This window comes from Ambystoma mexicanum, chromosome 10 (genome assembly GCF_040938575.1).
Source record: "Ambystoma mexicanum isolate Mex_15411 chromosome 10, UKY_AmexF1_1, whole genome shotgun sequence".
NCBI classification, from domain to species: domain Eukaryota; kingdom Metazoa; phylum Chordata; class Amphibia; order Caudata; family Ambystomatidae; genus Ambystoma; species Ambystoma mexicanum.
The window spans coordinates 1,643,255,840-1,643,281,824 of record NC_090932.1 but is presented as its reverse complement, the minus strand read 5'-3'; positions in this window follow the sequence as shown (position 1 = coordinate 1,643,281,824).

Genomic DNA, 25,985 nt, shown 5'->3' with positions numbered 1-25,985 from the left:
AATCTCTGGAAGGTGGCAGGGGCATTCTTCAACCCAAAAGGCATGACCCTAAACTGGTAGAGTCCCTCAGGGGTGGAGAATGCCGTCTTTTCCTTGGCATGGTCCGTCAGAGCTATTTGCCAATAGCCTGAGGTGAGGTCAAAGGTGCTCACAAATTTGGCAGCACCTATGGTGTCCACGAGCTCATCAGCCCTGGGCAATGGGTGCGCGTCAGTTTTGGTGACGGCATTGACTCCTCGGTAGTCCACACAGAACCTCCAATCCTTGGTACCCGCCTGGGAACTTGCCTTGGGGACAAGGACCACTGGACTGGACCAGGGACTGGTTGAGGGTTCAATAACACCCAGATCCAACATCTTGGCGACCTCAGCCTGGATGTGGTTCTTGACGGTATCTGACATACGGTAGCACCTGCTTTTGACAGGCACACTGTCACCAGTGTCAATTTCGTGCTTACACCACGGTGTAAGGCCCGGTGTCAGTGAAAACAGAGAGGCATACTGCTGGAGCAAAGCCCTGCAGGCCCTCTGCTGCTCTGTTGTCAAATCTGGGGAGAGACGTACTCCCTCCACTGAGCCATCCTGAGGGTTGCTATGCAGCAAATCAGGAAGGGGCTCACTCTCATCCTCTTCTTGCCCTGAAGCTAGCAAGAGACATGAGACCTCTGCTCGCCTGTGGAAAGGCTTGAGCCTGTTGACATGGAATACCTGAGGGGCTAACCCCAGAGGCACCCATGTCAACCAGATAATTGACTTCGCCCATCTTGGAGATTATCCTGAAGGGTCCAGTCCATTTGTCGGCCAAAGCCCTTGGCTTTGTAGGCTCCATCACAAGGATTTCCTGTCCCGGAGTCCAATCCACTTGCGAAGCTTTAAGGTCATGCCAGTACTTATTCAACTCCTGGCTGGCCTTGAGATTTGCTGTTGCCTGACCCATCATTTGTGTCATCCTCCGCCTGAGGCCTACCACATAGTCCCCCACTTGCTTGGCGGGACCTGGAGGAGTGGCCTCCCAGCCTTCTCGGATCAAGGCGAGGGGCCCCCTCACGGGATGTCCAAAGAGTAACTCAAAGGGGGTGAAACCAACACCCTCTTGAGGTACCTCTCTGTAAGCAAACAGCAGGCATGGCAGGAGGAGATCCCATTTCCTCCTTAGGGGCTCTTCCAAAGCACCTAGCATGCCCTTGAGAGTTTTGTTAAATCTCTCAACCAGACCATTGGTCTGGGGGTGGTAAGAGGTGGAGAACTTGTAGGTTACCCCGCACTCTTTCCACATGGTCTTCATGTAACTGGACATGAAGTTGGATCCTCTGTCAGAGACAACCTCCTTGGGGAATCCAACACGGGTAAAAATGCCCAGGAGAGCCCTGGCAACCACCTTGGCAGTAATAGTCCGAAGGGGTATAGCCTCAGGGTACCTGGTGGCATGATCAACCAAGACCAGGATGAACCGATGTCCACCGGAAGTGGGAGGGTCCAGGGGACCGACAATGTCGATGCCCACCCTCTCGAACGGTGTGCCAACCACTGGCAATGGTTGCAGTGGGGCAATGACCCTGCCTCCAGTCTTGCCAGACAACTGACAAGTTGGGCAGGTCCTGCAGTGGGACTCCACTTCTACTCCCATCCGGGGCCAGTAGAAGTGGGCAGAGAGCCTCTGCTTAGTCTTCTTGGTACCAAGATGACCAGCCAAGGGCACCTCATGCGCCAACTGCAGTAGGAAGGGCCTGTAAACCTGGGGTACCACCAACCTCTTGAGGGCACCAGGTTCAGGCTTAGTGGGCTCACTAACAAGGAGCTCACCCTCCCAATAAATCTTGAATGTCCTAGGCACTTCACCTTGTGCCTGGGACAGGGCCTGTTTCCTCAGACCCTCGAGAGAGTGGCACTCTCTCTGTCCCTTACAGAAGTCTGCCCGGGAGGGTCCCCTTTCAGCTAACAAGCATTGAAGGTCGGGATGATCCTCCGGGTTGAGAACCTCTCCCACAGGAGAGTTTTCTGTCTCTTCTCCCTCAGGAGTTGAGTTTGGGTTTTTCACTGGACCCAGCCCGTCCGGAGCATGGATCCCAATGGGTGCTGTCGGAACAGCAGGAAGAGAAGGTGTTCCCCCCACAGAGGTGGCCTTCTTGGTCTTCCTTCGTCTTGCCTTAGGCCTCGCCTTTGGCTCGGGTACCTGACTCACAGCCAGACCCGGTGTCACCTGTGACCAAGTGACCGCAGCCGCAGTCATGGGGAGACCATCCGAGATCAACCCCAACTCTACTAGATCATTTCCTAACAAAATGTTAGCAGGGACATTGTCCTGAACCAGGACAGGAAGCTTTGCTGTCTTGTCTCCAATCATGAGTGTGACTAAGGCTACAGGCGATAATTTGGGAGGCCCACCAGCTAACCTGGTGGTTCTCAGAGGAGCACTGACATAGTCCTCTGGCCTGAGCAGGGTCCTGTCCACCACTGTCATGCTTGCCTCAGTGTCTCTCAAACCAGTAGAAGGCTGGCCATTCAAGAGGACACTTCTCAAAAACCTACGGGTGTTCTGCGGGATAGTCGCCAGTACTTCTGCGTACTGGTCCCAGGCCCCAAGGGACACTAAGGAAATCTCTACAGGAGCACCAAAGGTGATTCCTGTAGAGGAGGGGAGGACAGTGGCCTCCACCTCAGACATGGGGTAAGGGTAGCTCAGGCTGACAGCCTGTACTCCAAGTGCCTTACCTTTACACTTGGAGTCACCCCTTCTGTGGTCCAGAGCCCCACAATCCCAACAAGTGCTAGGAGTGCGAGGTACGGTACTGGAACCACTGGGAGCCTGCTTTGCAGCAGGTGGACCACTACTCTTATTCCCACCCACAGATGACTTATCCCCACTAGGTTTTTGGGTCTTAGGAGAGGAAGGTTTTGGTTTACCCGACTGTGATTGCTTTTGGGACTCCTCAGCTTTCTGAGAGGTCCCCTTTTCTTTGTCCTTGTCCTTCCCACTGGAGTCCTTAGGGGACACCCGGTGGGAGACCCACTTGTCAGCCAACCTAGCTAGCTTAAAGGGGTCCAAAATGTTCTGGTCAGCAACATACTGACGCAGCTCTGGTGAACAGGCTTCAGAAAAATGCTCAAAAAACAACAGGTGGGATAATTCAGCAAAAGTTTTCACCTTGTACCCGTCAATCCACCCCATCATGTTCATGTGCGCAGCACTCACCCAGTCAACCCAAGACATATTCTCTCGTTTCTTAAAATCCCTGAACCTTTTAAGGTATTGGGTAGGTGTCTTGCCAAACTTGGCAATTAAAGCAGACTTCATACACTAATACTGACCCCTTTCTTCCACACTCAGCTTCAGAATACAGTCATATCCAGTTTGAGGCACTCTGCTTAACAAACACTTAGCCCAATCTCTTTTATCCACATCATGAATTGCACAAGCCATTTCAAACGCTTCAATCCATTGGAGGATATCTGAACCCTCCAAAAACACACCAACCAAATCTTTCATAAACTTGGTGGCTGGGGACCTGCCACTCTCAATTGGTTTAGCTGAAGTCTCCACTCGAGCTTTCTCTAACTGGATTCTCTGACATTCAGTGTCCTTTTCTTTGAGCGCAAGATCCCTATTCTTGAGTTCCACTTGCTGTGCCAGCTCCTCTTTCTTAAGCTCAGCTTCTATTTCCAACTTGCGATATTCAAAGGCTAACTTCATCCTTAATAACTCAAGTTCCATGGAATTGCTGGGGTTCGGAACAGAGGCAGCAGGAATGGCGGCATTCCCAGAAACAGATTCAGCGACAACCCCAGGGGCAGAGTCCTCACTGGTTGCATCCCCCCCTTCATCGAGAGTTTCACCATCAGTCTGGTAGTCCACCAGGGCAGCTATCAGCTCAGCCCTAGACTTATCCACAAAGTCTAACTCCCTGGCTTCACAATCACTCTGGAGAGCCTCTAAGCTCATCCTAGTCAATTTACCATTCGCAATGGACTCCATTGCTTGTAATGCAGTTATTTGGAACACACCCAAACCTTAATCTAATAAAGTGCGGATATTTTGTAAGTGGCACTGTTATACACTGAGTCTTAAAACCATAAGCATCCCACCGCTGCCACCAGCTTGTCAAGACCGGTGGGGGGGTCTGTACTTCTGCTCTCTATATGGTAGAGGAGAGGCACAGAGGACCCCAGCCAAGATTCTCTATTATGGTAGCTATGGACAAGCAATCAAGGCCTAGCTTCTCAGGAGGTGATGCAGGCTGGTTCTTAAGTACAGTGTATCCCCAAACCCCCACAAAGGAATGTCCACACACTGTATTACTGAAAACACAGTCTTTATATAATTAATATTCAAGGGTTATGTACTCTTATCACAACAACGCACTTTGTGCTCAGGAAAATCAATAATGGTAAATATCTACAATTCTAAAGTGGTACCACTAATATTAGACCTCATTAAAGTGCATTCATAATACTGTAAAAATGGCACGCAGATCAATAAGAAGGAAACCAGCAATAGAGAGAGGAGAGATAACAGATGGTTGAAACAAAAGGCAGAAGACTGGCCCTTGCTACTGGACACAGTTCTGTGTGGAGATAACCTGTAAAATAAAGAGATATAACACAAGCCCAGTCCATATATTGTTCAATAGTCTTATTCTCTCCTACAATGTTTTTACCCCCCCAATGTACCTGGTGGAGTCGAGTTCTTTGAGGAGGCGTCGACAGATCCTTCTTGAATGACCCCCTTTAAAGCAGGAGTCACGGATCGTCGAGAAGCGTCGAGGAACTCGGTGTTCGGTGTCGGGGACTCGACGGCCCTTCTTGAATGCCTTCCCTTTCAAGCGGGAGACACGGGGCGTCGAACGTCCGACAACAAACAGGGTAGAACGGCGTCGATGAGGCGGCAGGCTTCGATCCGAGCGGTGCTCGTCGGCGTCGAGACGTCGGCGTCCTGCGAGGAAGAGGCGTGCGGGGCACCTCGGCGACGCTAGTTCTGGACCGCAAAGATTGTGAATGACGGTGGCCCAGCAAGGGCGTCGAGTCGCTCGAGTCTTTGGAGTCGTGAGGTGGCGGGAAACCCACCGGCGGATTCTCCTCGGCGCGTTGGTCGTCCTCGACTTTCTCCGGCAGGACAAAAGCGGTCGACGATGCGGACGAGGGAGTCCTTCGAATCAAATGTTCTTAGGCAAGGAGCGGACGGCTCCGGTCGTCGGCGGCACGGCGTCAAGTGGTTCCCACGGCTGGGCAACACAACTTCGACGGGCCTCCAGCGGTTACACAGACCTGCGAACCCTGGTCGACGGCGATGGACTTCGACAGTGTCGAGGTCCGGGTGCTTTACTTCGTTCTCCTCGGCAGTCCCCTTCTCCGGTCGGCAGCCTTTCGATGGTCTGGCGTCCAGGGAACTTCGGCGAAAGTTCAGCGGTGCTCGATGGTCCCTCGGAGCACGGGAAGAGGGCGCCTAGCCAGGTCCTCTCTCGGATCAGTCCTCGACGAACACGGCAGCCTTCGGATCGGTCGAAGCAAATGCAGCAGCAAGTCTTCTTCTTCCAGCTGGGCATCGAGGGTCAGCAGTTCCAGTTACTCTTGAGTGGAGACTCAGCTTCTGAACGCTTCTGAACAATTTCCAGTGGTGAGAGGTCCCCAGATATACTATTCTGTCTCTCATCCACACTGCTGGCACACACACAGCAGCCAATCACACAGAAGGGCATTCATGCAGTCAGTCAGCCAATCAGGCACACAGTGCATTCAGGCCACACTCCTCCCTTTCAGACACTCACAACAAGGAATGTGGATTGGGGCAAGTACCCAGCCATTCAACACTACACACTGCATTCAGGCCAGTTTCGGGCAGGGCTGTCTCAGTCTTTGTCTCACATGCCAGAAACCAGACAACCACAACAAGGAGTGTATATTGGTCACCCACTCCATTCACCCAGGTCCCACCCACAGGAGGTACCCATAACATACAGTCAATGGGAAGGCTCCAGTCAGTCTAGCTGGGCCTTCACAACAACACCATATATGGACCTTCCACCCAACAGCCAGTCAGGGGGAAGGGACAGAGTCAGGGCTTCCCAGGACTTTGGGAAAAACAAGATAACAGGCAATAGAAAGCAAGAGGCCACAGGGGCCATCTTGTTTTCTATCAGGAATTAACTGATCCCAATGGCAGGGCCTGGGTATCCCAAAATGGAGGACACCCAGAGCACCTGTCAAATTCAGCATGGAGCTGCCACCAGCCCATACCCTGCTCTGTGGGCCACCCACAGGTGCCCAAAAACATACACTAGGGGCACAGGGTTGTACCCCTACCCATGGGTGCCATAAGGGTATCCCATGGGTCTGTTCACCAAACCAAAAGAGAGAGCTGCACTGCCAGGAGTCCCAAAAGGACTCCTGGGCAGAAAACATGACAGAACACACGATAAACAGCAGTAAAGGACAAGGATTCAGAGGCCCTGGCCCTCTGATGCATTTCCAGCATCACACCGTCTGCACTATAAGGATAGGAGGAGCCTATTCCTCTCTGCATTGTATCGTCTTGTTTTTTGACCTAACACTGCTTGCTCCTGTTTATCAGTGTTGCCGGCTATTTTTCTCTTTCTTCCGTTCCTCCCGCCTTGCTCCGCAATTGCATCCAATCCTGTTCATTGCACTATCGGTGTTGAATTAATCTCTCAGGTAATTACATGGTTTAGCCTGTCTGTTTTCTCCGGGTACCCTTTTATGCTGCTCTTGCTCTTACTTATTTCCCTTTCGGCTCTTTCCCCCCTGCAGCGCCCTTCTGTGCCTTCCACACTCGTCTAACTCAGCTGCAGGTCAGTTTCACTTTCTTTTGCGCGCTTGCCGTAACTTACCTTTCCTTCAGCTCTCCCTCTTTGGCAGCTTCCTTCCGTGCTCCGTTCACCCGTCATCTCCCTGCTACGTTCTGTATTGTTACCTCTTCTTTTCTTTCGTTGTGCTTACCTGCTTGCGTTATTTCTTTTCCCTCTGACCTTAACGGGCATGCTTAGCTTTTTCTGCCTTCTTGCTATTCTTAACTCCTTCCTTCTCTACTATTGCAATTTCCAGGTTTTCTCTCCTTTCGCAGTGGATTATGGTACTGCTCCTGAATTTTTATTTTTTGCAGGACCGGAATAGACTTTCTTTTTTCTTTCTTCTTGTTCTTTTCCTTTCCATAGTCTCATTCTTTTTGGAACTTACCCCTTTATTTCTAGGCGCTTTCTTAATGTTACCTAGAGGCAAGCCTTACCTGGTGTTAAGGGTTGTCTACTCATCCTAGCATCCAGCAGAGGATGCAGAATTCACACTTCGCCTACATATTCAGGATCTCTACTGGTTTCTCTGTGCCTTGTCAGAGCCTGGATTGCCAAGAATCTCATAACCTACCCAGAACTGCTTAACAGACTAGCAAGAAAAGCTGACAGTGTCCAGTACTACATCATTCAGGGTTTTTTATGCCAAGGAGGCTTTTCCCCTGACTTTTGGGAGCTTGCTCTTTGGGGGTCCCCTGGACTTGGAAGCTTATCAGGTCAAGGTGGCCTCCGAGGGAGCTCGCCCCTACCTTCATCAGAAGAAGGAAAGGAAGCCCAAGGAGCAGAAGAAATCTCGACGAAAGAAGGAATCTGAAACTCAAGAGAGCTCCATAGAAGATCCAGGTGAGGAGGAGTTCTGGGAGGGTTTCTCACATCCTGACACAAACGCCTGCGCCAGCCAGCCATCCTACATGTCCAACTTCTCCCGACATTATTATGGCAGGATGTGCCCCGGGTCCTAATACATATGTCTTGTGTCCTTACTGGGATCGTGACAGGCACATCTTCCCCTTGAGCTTTATGGTGCATCACCCACAAACTTTAAGTCAGTAGTATTTAGTGATCGGTACATCGATTCTTGTACTTTTGACCTGGGTCTGAAGTACGGTTAACGCCTGATCGAGAATATTTAGTAAACTGGAGATTCAGGCACCTTACCACAAGGTGGTTCCTTTATGGAACTTCCCGGGCATTTCCCCCACAGTCGATAAAGAGCTTAGAAGGGCCTGGGATACACTGGGTCAAATGACAATGGGTGACATGTTTCCTGAGGTATGGATAGTATCATTTGAAGACTTCTCTCATAGGTTGGGAAGTGGCCCCTCCAAATTCTGCAATATAGATGGATGAACACCGCATTTTGCGGACGGTGGCCCTCCTTTCCTAACGAATCTCATGGGTGCATTAATTTTATTTTGCTGGAGGAGGGTGCACGGCGTGGGGTGTCCAAACGTTCTAGTCTCCTGCAGGAGCCTGCAGCCTCCTTGCCTCTCTGAAACTTGAGGAGAACCATCTCCGGTTCTGGAAGCACCTCAAGACTCTCCTCTTTGCTTCTGCTTTCTCTCTTCCTCTCCCCTGCTGAACTCCTGTTTGAAATTGAAACTGCACTGGTCACCTGGGTAACTTCTGATCTCGGTTCCAGGTCCTCTCCCCGCCAGTTGCACTCCTGCACTGGTTGCCCTCCTGCCCCGGCAACCCTTTCACTCTAGGTCTGTTTCTGTGTTCCTACAGTCCCCTAACAGCACTTGACACTTGAAGTCTGCACTTACCCTTGCACTTGCCACCAGCTAGACTCCCTTTTTATTTATTTGCATTTATTTATTGTATTTGTTCTACTGTGTCATCCCATGTACTGCACTGCCCCCTTCCCTTTCCCGTCGCACTTTTCCCCTCCCACCTCTCCTGCACTTGCACAATCTCAATGGCCTAGTATAATCGTTGTCTGTCTTCCCTTTGTTCTCCCTCCCTTGCCTCATCCCGCCTTGAAGCACTTGTGTCTAGGCACGTTATAAATGACATATCATATCATATTAAACACCTCCCGTAGAGGAATACCATGAATGCTGCTTGGGAGAGGGGTTTGGGTGTGACATTGGATGATGAGCAATGGATCAGATGTTATCAGTTGACTAAGACGGTCTCCCTGAATGCCAGGCCTCGGTTGATCCAGTTCAAGGTGTTAAACCATTTGCATGACACTCCTGCCATGGTAGTCAAGTTCTCTCGAGACGCAAGTAGTACCTGTATCAAATGTGGGGTTGCACAGGCTGATTCTTTTCACATGTACAGGGCTTGCCCTCCGATATTGGCATTTTGGGGTAAGATTGCAGGAATTCTTGACTATATGTTGGAAATTCCACTGCCCCTCTCCCTGATCAAGTATCTATTGGGGGACTTAGGTAAGGTATCTGTGGTTACACATCGCTTTTTTAACATCGCATGTGTAGTGGCGAAACAATGTATTCTTTAATGCTAGAAATTGAAATGCTTCCCTAGCAGTGGGGAATGGTTGCAAGAAGTGGTGTATATTAACGATATGGAGGAGGGCTATGTCATAACTATCACTCCTGTAAGCGGGCCCAAGGACATTTGGAACCCACTCAGGTTATATTTGGCACAAGCTGATCAGGGGGGCTATGCTGAAAGGACTGTAGCCTCTGCATCAGGTTAATTCCCCTGTGATACCACTGTTACCCCCATGTGCCATGCTGTTTGACTTTAATTACTGCTTGTTATATATGTTGCCATACAATGTATGCTCTGTAGTGTCCTCGTAGAAGATATTGGTTCAAAATTCTATAAGCCGCTTGTTTCATGACTGTCTGTGAACGGGAGGAACGGGAAGAAGGGGAGAAAAGGTGGAATCACCTCCGTGAGGGAGGAAGGCAGCCGGGAAGCCACAGAGAGAGGGAACAGCGGCGCCGCCTTCCCGGGCTGAACCCAACATCGCTTGGAGCCAAGGAGACAGGCAGTGATAACCCGGCGGTTCCCGCTCCCTTGTCGCATGGAGCTGAACTAATAGCAGAAACAAACAGTGAGGACCCGGCCGTTCCCGCTCCCTTCATTCACGGCGAGTCATTTTACGAGGAGGATGCAGCTAACGGGGAGCCGTCGCGTGTGACCGCAGGCTCCAACCAGAGTGAGCATCGGGCAGGGGGTCACGGTCTCATGCACACTCCCGTCTCCCATTCAGCCATGAGCCACGCGGCTTTCCCCACAAACAAACAAAAGCAAGTAACAGATGCGGTCGCAGTAATGAACATGTCCCGGTCCTCATTTCCCACATGTTACTCACCTGCCTGTTTGAAAAACAACGCTCCGGAAGGGTTGGTCACATCGTCCTGCAGGGAGACAGCGGGACCCCGCAAATCTCTGGTGTTGACGGGAGAGGCTGGATGGCGAACCACGGGCAAAGAGAAAGGGGGTGGGGTTTGGGGGAATATTTATAGAAAAAGAGCCCAGAGCAGCCCTGACTGGTCCAAACAGCCCCAACCCCTATATAAGGGTGAAACTGATGAAGGACTGAGTGTGTTTTTCCGATTCTCTTGCAGAACACCGGGGAAGAGAGAGAGAGAACTGCACCTGAGACGCTCTGGGCATACGAGGACTAAGCATCACCTTTTCATTGTACATCCTTATCACAGAAAAAGAAAGAAGGCTATTCAAGAACCATGAGCCATCATTTGTTTTATTTTAATGTTGAGCCTGAATAAAGGCTATTTTAAGTTCCTTGAAGCCAGCTGCTGTCTGCCTCATCCTTACACTGTCCTATAAATAAAGGTTTAAAAAAATATTTTAGTCTTGTTGCATCCCTGCTGTGCTTAGACATAACTTGTGAAACTGGCCCACGTTTACTAAAAATACTGGCCCACACCAGAATTTGTTTTGGCCTGCACTTTGGGCATTGCCCTATAGGCCAGTCCGAGCCCTAAAACCATCCAGCCTCAGACTTGAATGTATCTCGACATCGGGCCCTACCACACCGTTCCTGCTCTGCCAGAAAACAGCTCTGAGGCTGCTGACAGACATCACTATAACTAATTTTACTAAAACCTCAAAATACAATGAAACACACCTTTTGGTTGTCGGTTTTACACAAGAGGTTTCATAGGTGAGGAACCAGCTGGTCTTGGTTTTTAAACTGCATGACTGTTTTAGCCTTGTGTGTGTGACTACCTTTGTATTAACATGTTCTAGCATAGCCCAGGAACAGAGAAGCAAAAAGACAGCTTTCCAATCTACTGCCCATTCTTCATCTCCAACTCAAGTGCAGGGGTAGTCCCTTTATTTATTGATCCATGGCATTCAGGGATAATGTCTTGTGCAGTAATGGGTATGTATGCTGACAGCCTGAGGCGCCCGTCAACTGTGTAATGCCCCGTACAACATGACATCCATCCAAAAGTAAAAGTAGGATCAACCTGGAGGTTTAACGTAAGCAGCAACAGCATATGTCTAGATTAGTTGAATATACATACATCACCCAGTGTGATCATTCTATTGGGGAGGCAACGTCTTGTGTTCTTGGAGACTATACCGAGCTTTGTGGGCTGCTTCAGTAGTGTTGGTCGTGATGTTGTTTACGGTCGAAGCACTTGGCTCTTCGGGGGTCCCAGCCTCACTGCCGGGGCAGGATCATGCCCTTTAGTCGGCATTCTTCACCTTTTGTTCAGCCCACAGCTCTCCACTCAGTTTCTTAAAATGAGCAGCGTTCTCATGACTGAGTATTGATCATTGCAGGCAGTAACAAGGGTTCCTCGAAAGGCAGTCTTGGTTTACCTTCAGTGAGTTTCCTATTTCGATGTCTAGGATTCCGGCATGTCTAGTGGTGCTCATACATCTCTGTGGTGAAGACAGTGTTCTTCTATACATTCTGTGTTGCAGGAACCCACTTTGGTGAGTCCAATGGAGTCATCACAGATTCCACGGCAGTGACCTCCTCCCATGTGGCCAGGGAAAGGCAGCCGCTTCCTGACCCTGGGGCGGCTTTATGAGGGAGAATCACATGGGAGGAGACAAATACTGGGGAGATGTCATGACTTCATTAGACGAGATGCTGTATCTCCCCCTTTCCCATGAGGAAGACTCTTTAATACCCAAGACCCTTTTCCATGAAGATGGTTCTCCAATACCAAAGACCCTCATGGCATACCGCTAATTGATTGTTCCCCCTTCACTTCCTTCTGATAAAGTGCCTAATCATGACACAAACACACACACAGCCAACCTAACATCTTTTCTTCCAAAGTACCTTTTCGTAAAATCAATAAAAAGAACTGTTCAATAACTCCTATAGTCTTCAACTACCAGAATTCCCCAAGTACTGAGACAAGAAGGATGCAGGAGTTTGAACAAGTTACCAAGGGCCTGAAACCTAAGGTGTAGTCTGTTTGTTGCGTGGGACATTTCGACCTGGCGAGAGCACTATTGGAAGAGGCAGTACAGGAAGAGACAGCTCCTACCCCAGAGCAAAACAGTGTGAAGATCGCTGTTAGGATTCCGCCAGATGTCCGGCGTACACGATCTAGGGCGTCTCATCACTCTTCCATGCCAAGCCGTCATCCACGCTCTAACACTACACCATTCCTCCGGCGTTGGAAGTTGCCATGGCAGCCTTGGAGGCCGTTACACATCCGACATCACACATCTGTGAACGGCTGCGCATGCTCTTACGTGACACAGCAGAACGTAGCGTGCGCCACCTCCTTTTCGGTTTTAACGCTGCATTCACCTGAAGCTAACGCTTCTGATTGAGGTTGCGTTCCTACTCTTGGCGGTCTTGCTTCCTGTGATTCTTTGTTTTCTGACCCGGCTCTGCCTTACGTCTCTGGACTATCTTTGCTTGCTGTTTTCTTACCTCGCTCCCCGCTCCAAGCTGAACACTGCATTACATCCGTGCACTGCTTTTTGCTTACTGTTCGGATACCTTCACTGCCTGCATAACACCGACCTCTGTATTAATTCCCTGGACTGCCTTTGCTTACTGTTTAGATACCTCGCTACCTACATAACGCCAACCTCTGCATCATGCCCCAGGACTGCCTTTTCCTCTGTCTTGATATTCTCCTGCCCTCAACCTGCCAACCACCTTGTCACTTACCGGATTGCTTTGCGGCTCATTCCTGACCTGTGCACGGACTAGAGAGGCTTTCCAGGCGCTCACCTGGTCTCTGCAGAGGCGTTGAGGCACGGTTGCAGCGCTCCCGGGGGTGAGGTCGCTCGGGTCCGACTTCGCACTCTGCGTTTATGTGGTGTCTGGTGGTAATAAGTGATGCTGCTCGGGACTGCTCCTTCGTGGAGAATAGGGGATGTGAGTATGCCAGCTTGTTCGTCTGATCCCCTTCCAGACCCCTTCTCCCAAACCGTGGTACCCGTGGGATGCGCTGTCCCTGGAAAGCTCACATGTTCATTAGTTTTGGCGAGCACTCCATCCTGCTGCTTCTGGCAAGGGTGCTTGTATGATCTGGACTGAGTTCCCTCACTGGTCCCTTGCATGTGGTAGTCCAGTCCTGCTGCGACTAAGCCACTATACTTCAGGTAAGTGTTCCTGTTTGCCTTTGTCTTTCCTCATCTGTTTTTGTTGTATTGTAAAGTTTGTTGTCTTGTATTGCTGTCTGTTCCACTTTTGATGTTTGCTCTTTTGCTTTCTTCCCTTGCAGGTGATGTTGCCGGCCCGGCAGAAGCTGTGGAGCTTGAGGCGGCAGCCGGAGGGAATGAGGAACGAAGCTGCAGCGGTACAGTAGCTGGTAAGTTGTTAACTAGGGGGCACACAGCGTTCAAATGTGGCGCAGCCCTAGGACGGATGTTCTAACCTTGTCTTTCTTCTTCTTCACAGGGTCCGAGTTCGTGGATGTGGAGTGCGGTGCAGTGGCATCGGGATCAAGATCACTGGATATCAGGAGATGAGTCTGCAGATGAAGCGGTGAAGCACCGGTTTCGTGGAGGTGAGTATGCAGGAGAACGCCTGGTTTCAAAGGTAAGTAAACTGGTCCAAGCGGTGGTGAACGATACGTTGCATGCGAGTGCACAGTAACGCGAAGCACCAGCCTTAAGGATGGAGCAGCTTATATAGCTGAGCTTCTGAAGCCACGCCCACCAGGTTAAGCCGGCTGTAACGCTCACCTGGTATCCATGGGGATGTCACTCAGCCTGTTCTGACCTCTTACAACCTTGAACCCTTCCCTGGAGTCTACTTGCACGGAGACTGGGCCTGAAACACAAGCTTGGTAGAGTTTAACTCCCTATTGTCTCTGTGTGGTTGAACCCCTTTTTTCCTGGGGTCCAACCCTTCCCTTTCATCCACAGTTCACCTTGTTTTCTTGGAAAGTGTGCTCTCCGTCCTGCTTTCAGCGCAGGGGTGTGTTGATTGATGCGGGCTCGTTGCTGCCTGGTTAATTCACTGGCAAGAGTCCGGCAGGTAAGTATAATGAGTCTTTTGAACAGTTCTCTAACTTTGTTCCTTTCCTTCCTTAGATGATGGCCGGCGTCCGGGGATGGCAACGTGCTGCTGAGATGAGTAGCGCTGAAGGTGAGTAAGAGCGCAATGCGCGATGAGACCCTTTCGTATTTGTATTGAACTGAGTTCTTTTTCTGTGTCTTTTAGGTGCCGCAACGTTTTCAGAGTGGATGCCGGTTATAAAGAAGAAATGCGGTGAGTAAGCGCGGTATGCAGTGCCTCTAAATGTTTCCACGCTAACCTGGAGTGTCTTTTCCCTCTTGCAGATGGATGAGAAGTTCCGGAGACAGAGTTCCCCCAGAGCGGCTGGGATTCAGGTAAGCGTTTGAAGCTCGTACAGTCTTTAAAAATAAGCGAAGATTTGCTGAATGCTTACTAATGCCTTTTTTCTGTTCTTTTCCCTTTTCCTTAGGAAGCGGCGTGCCGGGATGGGAATGACACCGCCGAAGATGCCCGCAGAACAGAAGAAGCGATGAATGATGGGCAGAAGCGCCGCAAGGTAAGGCTGTTCCTAACAGTGTTCTTGTTCTTGCAGGAGCTGAGCACAGAAGGAAGATGCAGGCCTACTGGAGACCGATCCGAACACGGTGAGTGTCACGCTGCAGGTGCAGAAAACACAAAGCATGTTTCTCAGCCTGGGCATGGCTTAAATAGTCTCTTGGTATCCCAGGTGTCTCTGGGCTGAACCACACCCAAAAGACTAGACTGCACATGCAGTTCTGGGAACCAAAATATGTGGGGGCATCCATCTTGTCCCCATCAATGCACTACAAGTCCAATCCCCAATGTTATCCTCTGGGAGTGAGTGAGTCTGGTGCCTCAAGCACCAAGTCTGACTCCAAGTGGGTCTTTGGAGGGATGAAGAGGCCCTTGAGGGCCATGTAGGTGATCGTGGCCTGGCTCCAGCCTGACATCTTGGAGGGCTGGGGACATGAGGGGCAGGAATCATGACACCTGCCTGCCACACCCTGCCACACCCGATGAGTTAGCACATGAGGATGTTCTCTGGAATAAAGGCTTTCAGCTTCTGGAAAGTTTTTGTAAAATAAAAGCACTCCTGCACTGAAATAAAGTGTTCCTGCTCACATCTCTATATGAGCCTGGCGCCAGGACAGAGTCCAGCCAGGGACCCTGTGTTTATGGGTCCCAAAGGGACATAAGTGAGTCAAGTGACCCATTGCCCCCATCACTAGATGGTGTGGTTGTTGTGTTCTGGTGCCTGTGGCCATGACAACACTCTCCCTCAAGGCCCCTCTCATGGGTGGTTTCCCCCCTGGCCCTGGTTTAGTGGGGTTATTGCGGTGGAACTGCCTGATTAATCGTGGACCGTGGACATGCTCACTGGGTTCCCAGGTCTGATCTTGGGGTCCATAATCTTTCCAGTCTATAAGGTAGTATAACTTGGACCGGACCATTTTAGAGTCTAGGATCCTTTCAACTTTGTATTCTGGTTCTCCTTCAACTATTTCGGGATCTGGTGGAGTATCGATCCGTGTTCCTGGTCTTAATGGTTTTAGGAGGGAGACATGAAACACCGGGTGGATCCGCATGTGGGCCGGTAATTCTAATTTCATTGACGCAGGGTTGAGCGCAGCCTTGATAGTGTAGGATCCCAGATATCTGGGACGGTACGCCTGTGGTCCTTTCAGCTGAAGGTTTTCGGATGCTAACCAAACCTTGTCTCCAACTTGGTAGTTGGGAGTTTCCCTTCGGTGTCGACCCGCAAACTGCTTCTGTTTCTCTCTGGCTCTGCCAAGATGCTCTGCTGCTTCCTTAAAAACCTGGGTGATGGTTTTGTGTAAGGTCGTTACAGCGGGCATTTCTAATGATTCGAGTGGGTCAGAAACGGATGTTCGTGGATGTCGACTGTACACTATGTAGAATGGGCTTTGTCCCGTACTGGCGTGAATGGAGTTGTTATATGCGTATTCTGCTAACCAAAGTATGTCCTTCCAGGTACCCTCGGATTGTTGCAGCATACACCTTATGTATTGCTCCAGGGTCTGGTTAGTCCATTCGGTCTGGCCATCGGTTTGGAGGTGATGGCTTGTAGAGAACCAGAGGTCAATTTTGGCAATTTTACAACACCTTTTCCAGAATGTAGAGACAAACTGAGTTCCTCGGTATTATATCAATATTTATGGGGACCCGTGTAGCCGGCATCTGTTCCAAAAACACGGTAGCCAGAGTAGAAGCAGTTGGGAGACCTTTCAGGGGAATAAAGTAGGCCATTTTGGAAAACAGATCTACGACGACTAAGATGGTATTGTATCCATTACAAGAGGGAAGGTCTGTGATAAAATCCATTGATAGCATATGCCAAGGTGTTGGGGGTATTTCTAAAGGACTTAGCAGACCTGCAGGACTTTGTTGTTGGGACTTGTGTTGTACACAGGATTCCACAGGTTGCGATGAACTGGACAATGTTCTTTCGCCAAGTTGGCCAGCAGTAATTTATCTTTATTTTAGCTTTGGTTTTGGCTATTCCCGGATGCCCTTCTACTAATGAATCGTGATAGTTTGCGATCATTGGATTATGTTATTTCTTATCCGGGATGTACAATCGTCCTTGGTAGTATGGTAGGTTGTCCACGATCGTATACAGGTCTCCCTTCCCTAGCCATTCCTGTTGAGCTGGTGGACTCATCAAGTGTTGCAGGTCAGATTTTAAGTTGTCTAGAGTGGTGGTTGCGGCAATCATGCCTTGGATTCGTCCTTCAGGGATGATGGTACGGGGTCTGGTGTACTGAATCCACTTCTCCGTCAATCATGCGAGTCAGGGCGTCCGCTTTTCCATTGCATACTCTGGGTCTATTGGTGATGACGAAAGTCGTATTCCGAAAAGAAGAGAGCCCAGCGGAGTTGGCGTGATGATTGCGCTTTAGAAGTCTTCAAATATTGTAGATTGCTATGTCTAGCTCCAAGAAGATAATGTCTCCAGGTTTTGAACACTACCTTAATTGCTAGCAGTTCATTATCAGTGATTGCATAATTCAATTCAGGGGCTGAAAACTTGCGAGACCAGAATGCCAAGGGATGCAACTGACCTGTTTCGGGGTCTCGTTGTGATAGGACTGTTCCCGTTGCTATATTGGAAGCATCCGTTTCGACCACGTATGGTAGTTCTGGTCGAGGATGCTAGTAGAATTGGTGCTGTGGTAAATGCTTGATTTAGTTCCTGGAAGGCTTTCTCTGCCTCTGCGGACCAATTAAATTGTTTATTTTTCTGTAGTAAAGCGGTGATTGGGTGGATGATCTTGGAGAACCCGGGAATAAACCGGCGATAAAAGTTGGCAAACCCGAGTACACTCTGTACTCCCTTTATGGATGTCGGTGAGGGCCAGTTAAGGATAGCGTCTACCTTGCGCGTGCCCATGCATACGCCCCGTGTTGTGAGAATAAAGCTGAGGAATTCTACCTCTGTTACATGTAAGAAGCATTTCTCCAATCTGGCATATAGCTGTTGTTGCCGCAGTTTCTCCAAAACTGCCCGGACATGGTTGACGTGGTCCTCCTTGGTGGTAGAATAGATAAGAATGTCATCAATATAGACAAGAGCGCAGACGTCCAACAGTTTGCGGAGCACGTCATTCATTAAAAATTGGAACGCAGCCGGGGCATTACATAGTCCAAAGGACATAACCTGGTATTCACAAAGCCATATTTCGTGCGAAAGGCCGTCTTCCACTTGTCTCCTTTTTTGACTCTTACTAGATGGTAGGCCCCTCGTAAGTCTAGTTTTGTGTATATCTGAGCGTTTTTGACTTGATCCAAAAGCTCAGGAATAAGCAGTAACGGGTACCATTTTTTTAAAGTGATCTGGTAAAGTGCTCTGCAGTCAATGCAAGTTCTCAGGTCTCCCTCCTTTTTAGGCACAAAAAAGAGGGGCGAGGATGCAGGGGTCTTGGATGGACAAATGAAGCCATTTGTCAGATACTGATCGAGGTAAGTTTTTAGATGCTGGTTTTCCTGTTCTGTTAGGGCGTAAAATTCCGCTGCAGGGAACTTGAGCTCCAGGTATCAGATCAATTTGGCAGTCATATGGTCTGTGCGGAGGTAGGGTGTTTGCTTGCTCTTTTTGAAAGACATCTTGGTAATCCAGGTATTCAGGTGGTAGTGAACTGGTGAGGCCCAGTATGGTTTCTTTCTTTGGCGAACCTGGGTTGGTAAGACCTTTTAATGAGAATCCCTTGCTATAACAGGCGTCGGCACAGTCTTGGGGAAAGATCAGAACTCGTTTATGCCAGCCAATCCTGGGATTGTGGGTCTCCAGCCAAGGCATTCCCAATATCATCTGGAACTGAGGAGCGCCAATGAAATCGAAGGTGTTGTCCTCTTGGTGACTGTCCTGACACAGAAGCGCAACCTTCTCGGTGTAATGTGTCACTGGGCCGGATGATAGCTGAGATCCATCAACTGCTGTGATGTTTTCTGAAACCTGCTTCTGTCGAAGAGGAAGACCTATCCGAGTAGCCAGATCTTTGTCCATGTAATTTCCCCGCTGTCAAAGTATGCCTCCAAGGCATGTATTTTCGACGGTTGCTTGTGGTTTACCAGGAGCACAGGGATGACTATATGTGAGGTCTGTATAGTTTCCTTTTCACCACTTGACAAGTGGACCCCTACGATTGCCAGGTGTTGGAGTTTCCCCGAGTCCTGTTCTTCTTCTTCACCCTTGTCAGTTGCTCCAACTGCTTTCGTGGCTGGTTTCACCGGGCATTCTCGGAGATAGTGACCTGCCTTACCACAGTACAAACAAAGCTGCTGCTGTCTCCTTTTCTCCCTTTCTGCCTTGGTGAGTGGGCTCCACAAGCCTCCGATTTGCATTGGCTCAGACTGATCATGTGATTTGGTTTGATTCTCACAGGGTCGCATGTAGACCGACCGCCCCTCAGCCTTGGCCTGATCCATCTTCCGATCCTGCAAACTGTGATCGAGCTGCACTGTCAGGTCGATGTATTCAACACATCCTTCCGGGGGATTTACTGCTTGGGCTAATACGTCCTTAAGTTCCCCTCGCAAGCCTTGGTAAAAGTGCATAGTTCTTTTCTCCTCTGGCCAGTTAGTTTGTGCTATCAGATAATTGAAGGAAGTGATATATGTTAGTAAATCTTGATTACCCTGTCGTAGTGATAACAGTTCATTGTCCAGAGCCCGTCCTTGAGTATGTCGTGCAAATAGTTTCTCCATTTCACGCTGGAAACCTCTGAAGTATTGAAGCAGAGGATCAGCCTGGTTTACCAAGGTTTTTGACCAGTCCGCTGCACTACCTCCCAAATATGAGAGTACAAATGCCACTCTCGCCTGATCATTGGGGAATGCCCCAGATTTGCATTCATAAAGATGGTGTACTTATTCAGATCGCCTGTGAAGCGTTCTGGTGGGGCCAGTGGACCCTCCTGGAAGAACCACCTGTACTGGCGTGGGCTGTGGAGGTGCAGCAGGAGGGGCATACCCCGACAGTGGGACCTGGTCTGCCTGTTCCTGGAGCATTTGCCTTGCTAGTTAATCTGTCCACTCCCGGTTCACAATTAGATCCCTCCTTAGGGCATTGGTTCCGTCTTGAGGCATGAACTTTAGCCCGTAACTCTCCCAGTAATCGGGCCAACTGGTCAGTTTCAGAAGTTTCCATAACGCCCAGGCAGAGATTTGAAGAGGCTTTGCGTTCTGTTACGCTCACCTGGTCTCTGCGGAGGCATTGGGGCACGGTTGCAGCTCTCCCTTAAGTGAGGTTGCTCGGGTTCGACTTCGCCCTCTGCGCTTATGTGGGGACTGGTGGTAAAAGGTGATGCTGCTCGGGACTGCTCCTGCGTGGAGAATAGGGGGCGTGAGTATGCCAGCTTGTGTGCCTGATCCCCTTCCAGACCTCTTCTCCCAAACCGTGGTACCCGTGGGAGGCGCTGTCCCTGGAAAGCTACCTGTTGATTAGTTTTGGCGAGCACTCCGTCCTGCTGCTTCTGGCAGGGGCGCTTGTATGATCTGGACCAAGTTCCTTCACTCGTCCCTTGCACGTGGTAGTCCAGTCCTGCTGCGACTAAGCCACTATACTTCAGGTAAATGTTCCTGTTTTCCTTTGTCTTTCCTCATCTGTTTTTGTTGTATTGTAAAGTTTGTTGTCTTGTATTGCTGTCCGTTCCACTTTTGATGTTTGCTCTTTTGCTTTCTTCCCTTGCAGGTGATTTTGCCGGCCTGGTAGAAGCTGCGGACCTAGAGGCTGCAGCCGGAGGGAATGAGGAACGAAGCTGCAGCAGTACAGTAGCTGGTAAATTGTTAACTAGGGGGCGTGCAGGGTTCAAATGCGGCACGGCCCTAGGACGGATGTTCTAACCTTGTCTTTCTTCTTCTTCACAGGGTCCGAGTTCGTGGATGCTGAGTGCGGTGCTGGGCGTCTGGATCAAGATCACTGGATGTCAGGAGATGAGTCTGCAGATGAAGCGATGAAGCACCAGTTTCCTGGAAGTGAGTATGCAGGAGAACGCCTGGTTTCAAAGTTAAGTATACTGGTCTAAGCGGCAGTGAGCGTCATGTTGCACGCAAGTGCACAGTTACGCGAAGCATCAGCCTGAAGGATTGAGCAGTTTATATAGCTGAGCATCTGAAGCCACGCCTACCAGGTTCAGCCTGCCTGCCGCACCCGATGAGTCAGCACATGAAGACCAGGCCTAAGGAGCCACACCCCATGAGTCAGCACATGAGGATGTTCTCTGGAATAAAGGCTTTCAGCCCCTGGAAAGTTCTTGTAAAATAAAAGCACTGAAATAAAGTAAAAGCACTCCTGCACTGAAATAAAGTGTTCCTGCTCCGATCACCATATGAGCCTGGCACCAGGACTCGGTCCAGCCAGGACCCCTGTGTTTATGGGTCCCAAAGGGACCCATTTCCCCATCACTAGATGGTGTGGTTTTTGTGTTCTGGGGCCTGTGGCCATGACACAGACTATATTATTTAAACAGGAACCTTGTGAATCATAGCAGGAAACAAAGGAACTGCTAGAAAAAGAAACTGTTTTCACTTCACTTAAGAATCCAGGGAAGGGATCCACCCTCTGGAACCAAGGGATTCCACCTTGGAGAACATTTTTGAGTTGGAATTATTCTTACTTCAGTTAACACTTTTTGGCCAGTTTAAAGTTGAAGATATTTTCCTTACACATTTATATTGTTTTGTTTGTAGTATGAGGGTCAGGATAGGATATTTTAGACACAAAGATGGCTTTTCATTTATTGACATCCTGACACAGACAGATCCTTAGTTTTGGTTTATTGGTAGGGAAACTCCTCTTTAGCATAGGGCCAGAGAGTATATTTTCTCCAGCCTTTTTAATTTAAGAAATATCTTTGACTAAAACATGACAACCATGTCTCATTTTTGACCCCTCACATGTGGTGTCCAGAGTGGCATCGGGCTCAGTTGATATAAACTGGGGGACCCTTATGTTTGAGAAAATCAGTAACCAAGCTTCTGATCCAACAGTGGCCACAGAACACTCTATCGGATTTGATTTATGCAGTAGCAGGGGGGAACTGCTTCATGCCGGGGACCTAGTGTTACCTCTAGACAGGTTTAGCCTGGCAGTATGGCTTGGACGTTTTAGCGGGCGTCATAGACCCTGACTATAGAGAAAGCATATAAACTCTGATACAAAATAGTGGCAAAGAAGCATATCGGGTGAAGGCAGGGGAAAGAAAAGCCCAAGGTATTCTGGAAAAGTCTGTGTTTTTTAAACCCCAGGCAATTAAGGCCTCTGATAAAACTGCAAGAGGAAGCAAGGGTTTTGCAGAAGCAGACATAGACTCTCACATTGCACCAGAGGCAGCTACACCCCACGTGATGGAAGAAGAACCTGAAGCTATCCCTTATTTAGCCTTTGCTCAAAGGAGCGATCCTTTGCTTGCTGAACCTTTTCTTCAGGTCTTACCTGATGTTACTCACCGGAATGGAGAGTACGTAAACAGGCCGGACCTCTATTGCTGGGGAGTTGCTTGAAGGAGCTAGGGTTGGAGCCTCCACCCAAGCCTCCTCTCTGTGAGGGAATGAACTCTTTAAACCGATATGACCACCTGCTGAACTGTACAGACAAGGGGACCGATCGATCAAAAAAGCAGGGAGAACAGACCGTCTCAAACCCAGGCTGTAAAGGAAAGGATAACAAGTTAAACAATCTGCCAATAATGAATCTGTTTTTTTCCCAAGACTATTCCCCTTTAGTAGTACCTGGTTTAATCTCCCCTTAAGCCAAAGGAACCGGAGCAACCTATAATTTAGAGAGGCTTTAGTATATGGCTAATGTATAATTCTTCAGTATGGAAAAACCAAGAAAACTATACTTTACCCCTGATGGAAATAGGATTGACGTAAAGAGTCCTGGGAAACAACGAAAGTATAAAATAAAAAATAGGGAGGTTAGTAAGGTAGCTATCCCCGAACGGAACGAGGGTCGCACTGGTTTCGGGATGGTGCACCACAGCAAAGCGTTCAAAAGATGCACTTAGGAATGAAGTCGAACTCCACAGAAGATGGGATTCCAATTAAAGTCTTTCTTACCGGAGTAGTTACTTTCCCAGAGTCCAGGAAGCAGGCAAGGGGTCTGGTACACAGGCGGTCACGAAACACAGCAGAATAAGTGTCCAAGAGTTCCGGAAGCAGGCAAAGGGTCTGGTACACGGGCGGTCAAGAAACACAACAGAATCAGTGTTCAAGAGTTCCTAAAGCAGGCAAGGGGTCTGGTACACGGGTGGTCAGAAAACAGTTCAATAGAGGATTCAGAAGAAGGAGTCCGTGTGCAGGCAGGGTCGGTACACGGGAAAAACAAGGACTTCACAATTCAAGATACAGGGAGAGCACTTCGGAAAGTATGCCGGTTGTAACTTTAAACAGAAGCAGCGTTCTGTATGCCGCTGTGGAATAAATAACAACAACGAGGCGTATCGTTTGAAAATGAGGCTCCCATCTCAACGCCGAGAACTACAACGTAACGGGTTTTCTGGATGCTGTAGTTCGTGTAGAAAATTGCAATGGCAGCTGCCAGCGCGATAAGAAGGGCGCATGCCGGCGCCGTAACCCTTTATGAAGGACGATCACTTTCCTGTCCCTTATTCTGGTGTTACCTGGAATTCCCCAATTGTTCTTGCGCATACGAGAGCAACGAGGCAGAACCCGGGAAACGTGGCGCGGCCGAGGTGTAATAGCATCCACCCCCAAAGGCGGCGCAGACCCCCTCCGTGCATGGAAACGGCGCAAGAGAGCCGGAGAATGTATATTGCATAAGGGCTCCCAGGACCTGTCTTCGGGACCGTACCCTTCCAATCCACCAAATAAAAGGGGGGCCCCCTACGGAGACGAAAATCCAGGATGTCCGCGACTTCGTATTCATCATCCCCATCCACCTGAATCGGAGGAGGGCGATCGGGCAGCCGAACAGAGGGTGGACAAGGCTTCAGGAGACATACGTGAAATACCGGATGTTGATTCCACGAGGTAGGTAAAGAAAGGCGTACAGCCACCGGATTTATAATCTCAGTAATGGGAAAAGGACCCACGAATTTAGGCAACAACAAGCGTTTGCCAGGAATCCGCAAATTACGGGTGGACAACCAAACTTTCATGCCCACCTTATAATTAGGTGCCGGTTTTCTGTGACGATCAGCATTTTTCTTTGCCCTGGCCTGAGCTAGAAGCAGATGAGAGCGAACCGTACTACGGGTCGTCACCAATTCCCTTACACAGTCAAGAGCCGCCGGGTTGTCAATGGGAAGCGTAGGATCAAAAGGTAATGATCGTGGATGGCAACCATATAGGGCAAAAAACGGGGAGACCCCTGAGGCGGTATGCATGGAATTATTGTAAGCGAATTCAGCAGAAGGAAGCATCGTCAACCAGGATGCTTGGAAACGAAGGCAGAGACACCGGAGAAATTGTTCAAGGGTGGCATTTACCCTTTCAGTTTGCCCGTCCGTCTGAGGATGATAAGCAGAACTGAACCGATCGTCAATACCCAATGAAGCAGTCAAAGCCCTCCAGAAACGTGATGTAAATTGAGAGCCACGATCCGAAATCAGGATGGCAGGCAATCCAAAGAACCGAAAAACGTTCTGGAGAAAAAGGGAAGCCAAAACAGGGGCAGAAGGCAGACCTGTACAGGGAATGAACAACGCCATCTTGGTGAAATAATCAATTACTACCCAGATAGTGTCAAGACCTTTCACAGGAGGTAGATCCACAATAAAGTCCATAGAAACCATGTACCATGGTTTGTGAGGCACAGGGAGAGGGCGTAGCAGACCCACAGGTTTAGAACGGGAGACCTTGCATTGGGAACATACAGAACAGGATGCCAGATAGTCAATCACATCCCTTGACATGGTAGGCCACCAGGACCAATGGCGTAATGCCTCCAGCGTCTTTTGCTGACCCGGATGAGCCGCACATAGGGAATCATGAGACCAAGCTAGAGCACGTAATCGTGCCTGTCCTGGAGGCACAAACAAGCGTCCTTGGATGTAGGGTAGGCCTTGAACCACATCAAGATTGAGAGTCTCACATTCTTCTTTATGTGCGGAGACCAAATCCGAAATCAAAGTCCGCAGGCTAGGTTGAGGAGTGCAGGCACAAACAACGTTACCAGGTAACAAGAGTGGTTTGTCAGAGGCTTTGTTGTCAGAATGGAAGGCAATGCGTGACAAAGCATCTGCACAAGTATTCAATCGGGCCGGTCGATATGTGATTGTGAAATAAAACTGGGAAAAGAAAAGATGCCAACGAGCCTGTCGCGCAGTAAGACATTTCATTGATTTAAATGCCAAAAGGCTCCGATGATCCGAAAAAACTGTGACCTGATGTCGAGCCCCCAAAAGATGGTGCCGCCATTCGGAAAAAGCGTCTTTTATGGCTAGGAGTTCTCTTTCTGTGATTGGATAGTTGCGCTCATAGGGCGTCAATTTTCTTGAGAAGAATGCAATCGGATGGGCTTCCCCTGAGTCTGGACACCTTTGAGATAGAACCGCCCCAATAGCCGAGCCAGAGGCGTCGGTCTCCACCAAAAATGGGAGTAACGGATTAGGGTGCTGTAACACTGGGGCGGAAGTGAAGGCTGCTTTAAGGGTGTCAAAGGCTCTTTGTGCCTCCTGGTTCCATTGATAGGATTTCTTAGAGCTGGTCAAAACCGTCAGCGGCGCTGATATAGAAGAAAAAGAACGGATGAAGCGCCTATAGAAGTTCGAGAACCCCAAAAAAGATTGCAAGGCTTTAATCGATGTAGGAACGGGCCAATCCAAGACAGCCCGAACTTTAGAGCGACTCATTCTTATACCCCTACTAGTCAGGTCGTAACCAAGAAACTCCACCTCAGTGGAGTTGAAGACACATTTTTCAGCATTGACAAATAGGTGGTTTTCCCTCAACCGTTGCAAGACAATTTGCACGTGCCTCGTGTGCTCCTCGCTGGAGGGTGAATATATGAGGATATCGTCCAAATATACTACAACAAACTGATCCAAACAGTCATGGAAAATATCATTCATGAATGCCTGGAAGGTGGCCGGGGCATTACAGAGACCAAACGGCATCACCAAATATTCATACAGTCCGTAGCGTGTTTTGAATGCGGTCTTCCACTCGTCCCCTTTTCGCATTCGAACGAGATTATATGCACCCCTAAGATCCAGCTTAGTAAAGACTACAGAAGACCCGAGCTGGTCTAAGAGCACTGAAATGAGCGGGAGGGGATATTGA